Consider the following 6705-nt stretch of genomic DNA (forward strand, 5'->3'; position numbering starts at 1 on the left):
TTCTTCCTTTTCCAATTTTAAGATGAGTTTTTTTGGTTTGTTTGGTTGAATGTATGGTTGGTTGGTTTAGTTTTGTTTGTTTTTACTGCTTATAATTACAGAGAAACTGATAATGATTACCAAAAATAATTAACATTTCTAGATTTAGAAAAAATATAAGAAATTTCAATCCGTTATAATAATTGCTTTGTTATTGGGTTCCACTGAGTCAGTCCAGTTCATAGAGACCCCATGTGACAGAATATAGCTGCCCATGGGGTTTTCTTGGCTGTAATCTTTACAGGAGCAGATTGCCAGGCATTTCTCCTGTGGAGACAATGAGTGTGTTCAAACCACCAACCTTCCAGTTAGTAGCTGAGTGCATAACAATTTGTGCCACCCGGACTCCTTTTATAATAGACTGTTCTATGTTGCTGTTAGGTGCCATTGAGTTTGTTCTGACTCATAGTGACCCTATGTACAACAGAACGAAACACTGCCCACTCCTGCGCCATCCCACACTCATTATGCTTGAGCCCATCGTTGCAGCCGCTGTGTCAATCCACCTTGTCGAGGGACTTCCTCTTTTTCGATGACCCTCCCTTTACTAAGCATGATGTCTTTCTCCAGGGACTGATACCTCCTGATAACATGTCCAAGTCGCACATGGTTTTCTGGATTCTCAGAATTAGGCCAGACAAACCTACATGTGACAGATGCCTTAAAAAACCTTATTCTGTGTAATTCTCACAACATACCATTTATTCTCACATAAATGGCTTAAACACATTATGATAAACCTGTTGCTGTTGAATTGATTCCAACTCACAGCGACCCTATAGGACAGTTTCCCAAGAATGTAATCTTTATGGAAGCAGACTACCACATCTTCTGCCTGTGGAGCAGCTGCTGGGTTTGAACCTACAACCTTTCAGTTAGCAGATGAACACTTTAACCACTGAGCCATCAGGGCTCCTTGATAAGAACAATAATAGGTCTTAAATGAATTGTTAATAAAACATCAGAGAAGAGAACAAATAGAGTGGGAGTTTGAAAAGAAATTCAATGCTAACAGAAGAAAGAGAGCAACAGCAAATGAAAGGACGAGCAAAACAACTTATTGAAAGCCTGTACCAGTGCTGAGCACTCTACATGGTTGCACAAACAGCTATTGATTCAGATATGGGAATGACTCTCAGAAAAACTGGATAAAAATATGCAGCAAGCTATGATCAACTTATACCAGCACAATTTAGGACGCGTGTTCCATTGGTGAGGGCTGCAATGATTGATATTTTTCCCTTAAGCATAGAGCTCTCTTTCCATTTTATGCAAATACGATTTTCATATTCAAATGTTTACTCTTTTCATTGATCATAATCAAGTCTATTAATTAGAATAGTGGTTTGGGGCACAGAGTCTAAATAACTTATAAACTATAGAGAAGTTCATGACTCTTTCCTGTAAAACTCTAAGCTGATAAAGCTGTTCTGCTCTGTGAATGAATCAGGGACTTCCAATGTTTCTGTTTGGTTGTTTTTCCATTCATATGTGTTATTACCTAGTCCTCATGGTCCAAGATGACTCAAAATATATCTGCATTCCCACCAGTGAGCAGCAACAGGAGAAAGAGAAGGAGACTATACCCCTTCTTTGAAAGGATATGATCATGGTGTGCACACATCATTTCTTGTATCCTATTGGCTAGAACTTAGTTATAAATCCACATCTAACTTTGGGGAAGTATGGGGAATGTCTTTACCCTGAATGGTTATGTCGTCATTATTAGTTGCTGTTGAGTCAGGTCTGTTAACAAACTGAAATGTTGCCTACTCTTGTGCCATTTTCACGATCATTGGTATGTTCGAGTCCATTGTTGTGGCTCTTGTTTCAGTCCACCTCAATGAGGTTTTCACTGACCTTCTACTTTACCAAACATGATGTCCTTTTCTAACGATTGGTCTTTCCTGATAATGTGTCCAAAGTAAGCATGATGAAGTCTTAGCATTCTTGCTTCTAAGGAGGCCTGGATAAATGTGAGGTTGTATTACTATGAAAAAGAAAGTGAGAATGGATATTGAAGGGACACCTAGCAAAACTAAGTCACAAGGACAGACAGGAGACAACTAATCAAAAGAGCCTCATTCACTCTTTATTATACAACATAATTTGTTTTCCTTAAGCACATTCACTACCAAATAGTTTCTTGCTTATTTGTTTATTGACTATTTCATCCCTTTAGAATGTAAGATCCATGTGGGTCAGGATTTTTGTCTGTCTTGTTTGTTGTCATAACCTGATGTCTAGAACAATGCCTTGCATGTAGTAGAAGCTCAATAAATATTTGTGAATGAAAACATGAATTATGTTTCTCTTTTAAAAGCTTGATCGAGTTCATTAAATATTTTCTATGAAAGTGAAATTATTCATTGTGCTTAAACAAAATATAAATAACCACATAAGCAAATTATATTCATATTTTTAATAGCTATAAACCAAAAACCAAAGCTGCTACTGTCGAGTCAATTCCAACTCATAGTGACCCTATAGGTAAGAGTAGAACTGCCCCACAGAGTTTCCAAGGAGCACCTGGCGGATTCGAACTGCTGACCTCTTGGTTAGCAGCAGTAGCACTTAACCACTACACCACCAGGGTTTCCAACAGCTATGAAGATCTGTTTAATTCTGTACGTAGTATCAGGCTCAGGGACTTTTCACATAGTCATTCTTCCAATAACCAGTATCACATGTGTGTTTCCTGATTCCATTGCTTCCAACCACGCTGCCATATCTGATCTGTGGCAGACTTCTAAGTTCCTCAGCCCAGCCTGGATCAGATGATGAACTTGGCCCACTTTTCCAGCTTCTTGCTGTCATTGCCCAGATTCTTGAGTTAATAGAATGGTACAATCAGGAGAAATAATGTCATTGACAGTTGTCTGTCAAGTTGACTCCAGCTTATGGAAACCCATTATACAACAGAACAAAACATTGCCCGGTCCCGCTCCATCTTCATAATTGTTAGTATGCTCGAGTCCATTGTTTTGGTCACTGTGTATTTTGAGTGCCTTCCAATCTAGGGAGTCATTTTCCAGCACTATATTGGAGTATGTTCTGTGGTGATCCATAAGGTTTTCCTTGGCTAATTTTTGAAAGTAGGTCTTCGGGCCATTCTTCCTACTCTATCTTAGTCTGGAAGCTCCATTAAAACCTGTCCATCATGGGTGACCCTGCTAGTCTTTGAAATACTGGTGGCACAGGTTCCAGCATCATAGCAATACACAAGGCACCACGGTACAACAGACTGACAGATAGGATAAACAGTACCAGATGTGATTTTTGTCCAGAGAAAAGGATCATTCCCTTGCACAAATTTTGGTACACTTAGAGGACATGGTCCTAGGACCTAATCCAGGTAAAATATAACTTATTGTATTATGCTTCTCTCTTTCTGTAAATACATGCATACATACATATAGAAAGAAAGAGAGAAATGAGTGAGACAGATGCACAATACTATATATATATATATATATATATATATATATATATATATATATATATATATATATAAAACCCTGGTGGCATAGTGGTTAAAGCTATGGCTGCTAACCAAAATGTCGGCAGTTCAAATCTACCAGGTTCTGCTTGGAAACCCTATGGGGCAGTTCTACCCTGTCCTATAGGGTCATTATGAGTTGGAACTGATTTGATGGTAACAGTTTGGTTTGGTTATATATATATATATATAACCTTCATTAAGATCCTTTGGATCCTTACAAAAACCCTGGAAGGTATGTAAGTTGTTAGCCCCATTTTATAGATAAGAACAAACTCAGAGTAAATGTGTCACAAGAAATATATCAGAGAGACCAAAATGATGCCTGAGGCTTTGATAACACATCATATATTCTTTACCTTACACAGACTTTCAACAGCGACATTACTCTCTCTAAGCCTCAGATTTAATGGGTAGATTTTGAAATAGGGGCCACATAGGAAACTCTGTCATTACTACTGTCTTTTAACCGGGAAAATGAACACAGATATTCTCAGTTACTTTCACTGTTACCCCATAAATTTGATTTTGTGATCCTGATGAAATACCCATAAGTGACAAGTGAAAGAACACTGCCCACAGTGACTTGAGTTTCTCTCATTAAAGTACAAGTGTGTGCATTGCTGGTGGTTCCTTTCCTTCCCCTCATGCTGTGGAGAGGGCAAAACCTTGGGACAAATGACTCAAATTAGAGATGAGAGTTCAATGATACAATGCCTATAAAGTTCTTATTAACACTGCCTGGCACACAGGAAGCCCTTGGCTATTAAGCCAATTATAGAAATATATAGCTTTTGATGTCATTGTTGATGTTACTGTTACTGCATTTTCACTTGGGGAAAAAAATTCTTTCTCTTTGCCCATTCTTAGCAAAGACAAGGTAAAGAAAAAAGCAAACGTTCCAGGGTTTAAGGATTTTCCATTGACAAACAGAACAAAGTCTGAGCATTTGTTAAAGAATTTTATGTCTATCCCTTGGCCGGGTAGTCGCTTCTTTATAACCGGTCCCTAGTAAGGGGCGTGTCTTCCTGGAAATTTTGCGCGCAGTAGATTTCTCCCTGCGGTGGATGACTCAGAGCGATCTCTACGGCTGAAGAAGGTAGGTAACCTGGTCACCCGCTCTGTGGCTGGACCCTACCCACTGTCTTTGAGGACTAAGACATGCCCATTCCAACTCCCTTGCTCTCTGGCTTCATATTTGTTGGGGCTTGTTTTAACTGCAAATCCAAGGGATGGGGAATTTAGTCCTAATCTGTATTCCCCGAGGAGTTTCTGCAGATGTGACAGTTTAGGGAAATCTCGTAGGGGCTGAGGGGGAGATTTAGCCTTCTCATAATAAACTCAAGGCTCCTTTTCCTCCTTTCCTTCACTTTTTTTGTTTGTTCGTTTTTGTTTTTCTTCCTTTGATATGGAGAGTTGACATTTTAATTTCATGTAGTTTTATGTGGTGGAAACGCAGCTTCAAGCATCCCACCCGCCCCCACTCCCTTCACTCACCCCCAGACTGCATCCCCTAAACTCTTATATACAAAAATACAGGAGACCAACTCTGTCCCGCTGGGAATACTTGAAGACTGAAAATTTCAACACTAAATCGCGTTTTATTTTGTTTCTATCTAAGTCCCCTTTCGCCCCCTCGAGTCCTTGGCTGGATCCTGGGTTCTCCACTCCACCCTTGCAACAGGCTGGATGGAGCGGCCCGCTGCGCCACTGCTGCGCTAGCAACTCTCTCCCAGCCCTTGCAGCTGAGTGGCGCAGTGCAGTGCCGGACTCCTGGATGCCTGAGGGTCCATCTATGACGCAGCTGCCTGGCACAGTGAGACACCTCCTCTTCCCCCTAGCTGGCTCAGATTCCTGACTCTGACCTTAGTCAGTTGTTGTGGCCAGTCTTTGCAGACCTGTTGCTAGGCGCATTTCTGAAGTGCCATCCTGAAGGTCAGGAGTAACCCTGAACCGGCATTGTTTATACTGGGAAAGGGGGGTGGGGGGAGGGAAGGCGCTGCGGAATAGCAAATTTCCTTCAATGAGGTTTTGCCTTAAACTAGAATAAGGAACTAAGACAGTTGTTTCTTTGTAGGAGCCACCCCTCTGTTTCTCTAAACTCCTCTGCCAGTCCTCCTTGGTAAGTATTCTGTATCCTAAGAGCCTTGGTTACCTGACACAATTCCTTCAGCTGTTTTACCCCCTTTGCGGATCTCCTGTTTTAAACTCTCTCCTGGTGTTGTTAGAAAATCCTCCCTCCCTCATCCCAGCCTGTTCCCTGAGAACTCACCCTAGTCAGAGTAAATAGAGAAGCCCTGTTCCTAAGCACCTTCTCCTCTCCCCACTCACACTATGGCCCTCTGAGTTTCTGTCAAACTGTGAACCATTTTGCCACACTCAATTCCTATCCAGTTCAAGATAAAAACTGGGATGGAATGAAAAGCCTGATTTAGTGGCACTGGTTTGTGGGGGCAGGTCAGGTATATAAGACACCCTTGATATCAGATGGATGATCAATGTGGACATTGCTCCGGATGGGGGTGGGTGCAATGTTTTAAATGGTAGTTGAGGTAAGCATGGAGATCCTAGAAATAGTCCAGCCAAATGCTTCAGAATCATCGAGGGAGGGGTGGTGTTGTTCTGGGCAGAAAAGTTGGTTTCTCAAGAGCCCTTGTGTTTTCTGGCCAGTAGATTCCTAAGTGAAAGTCGGGGTTCTCATGATTCATCTGCCCCGGGGCAGCTGGACAAACAATTGGTTTCTTTTTTCTTTCTATTTTAGCTCCTTACAGTGCGTTTCCAGTGGAAAGCCCCCTTGTTGGTGCCAGTGATTGCAGCTCAGGCCATCCGTTGACAGAACAGGGAGAGGGAAGCTCAGGAAAGATCCAGTTCAGAATGTCTGAGACCAGCTTCCCATGGTGTTAGAGCTGGTGACTAGGATCAAACCCACCTGTTGACTCACTGGATAAAAGAACCATAATGCAGATCCTGATCTAGATCCCTAAAATGTATCTCTCTGTTACCATATCACATGAAATGGTTGTCTAGATTATAATAAAATTTGGAAGATATGTTTAGGATGGTCTGCTTTAAAATAGAGAACATGTTGTATACATGGCATTTATACACATTAGAATATTTTACACAGAGAAAACAAACAATAGGTTCAGTGATGAGCCCTCGATGAA

Source organism: Loxodonta africana, chromosome 15, assembly GCF_030014295.1.
Source record: "Loxodonta africana isolate mLoxAfr1 chromosome 15, mLoxAfr1.hap2, whole genome shotgun sequence".
Lineage (NCBI taxonomy): Eukaryota > Metazoa > Chordata > Mammalia > Proboscidea > Elephantidae > Loxodonta > Loxodonta africana.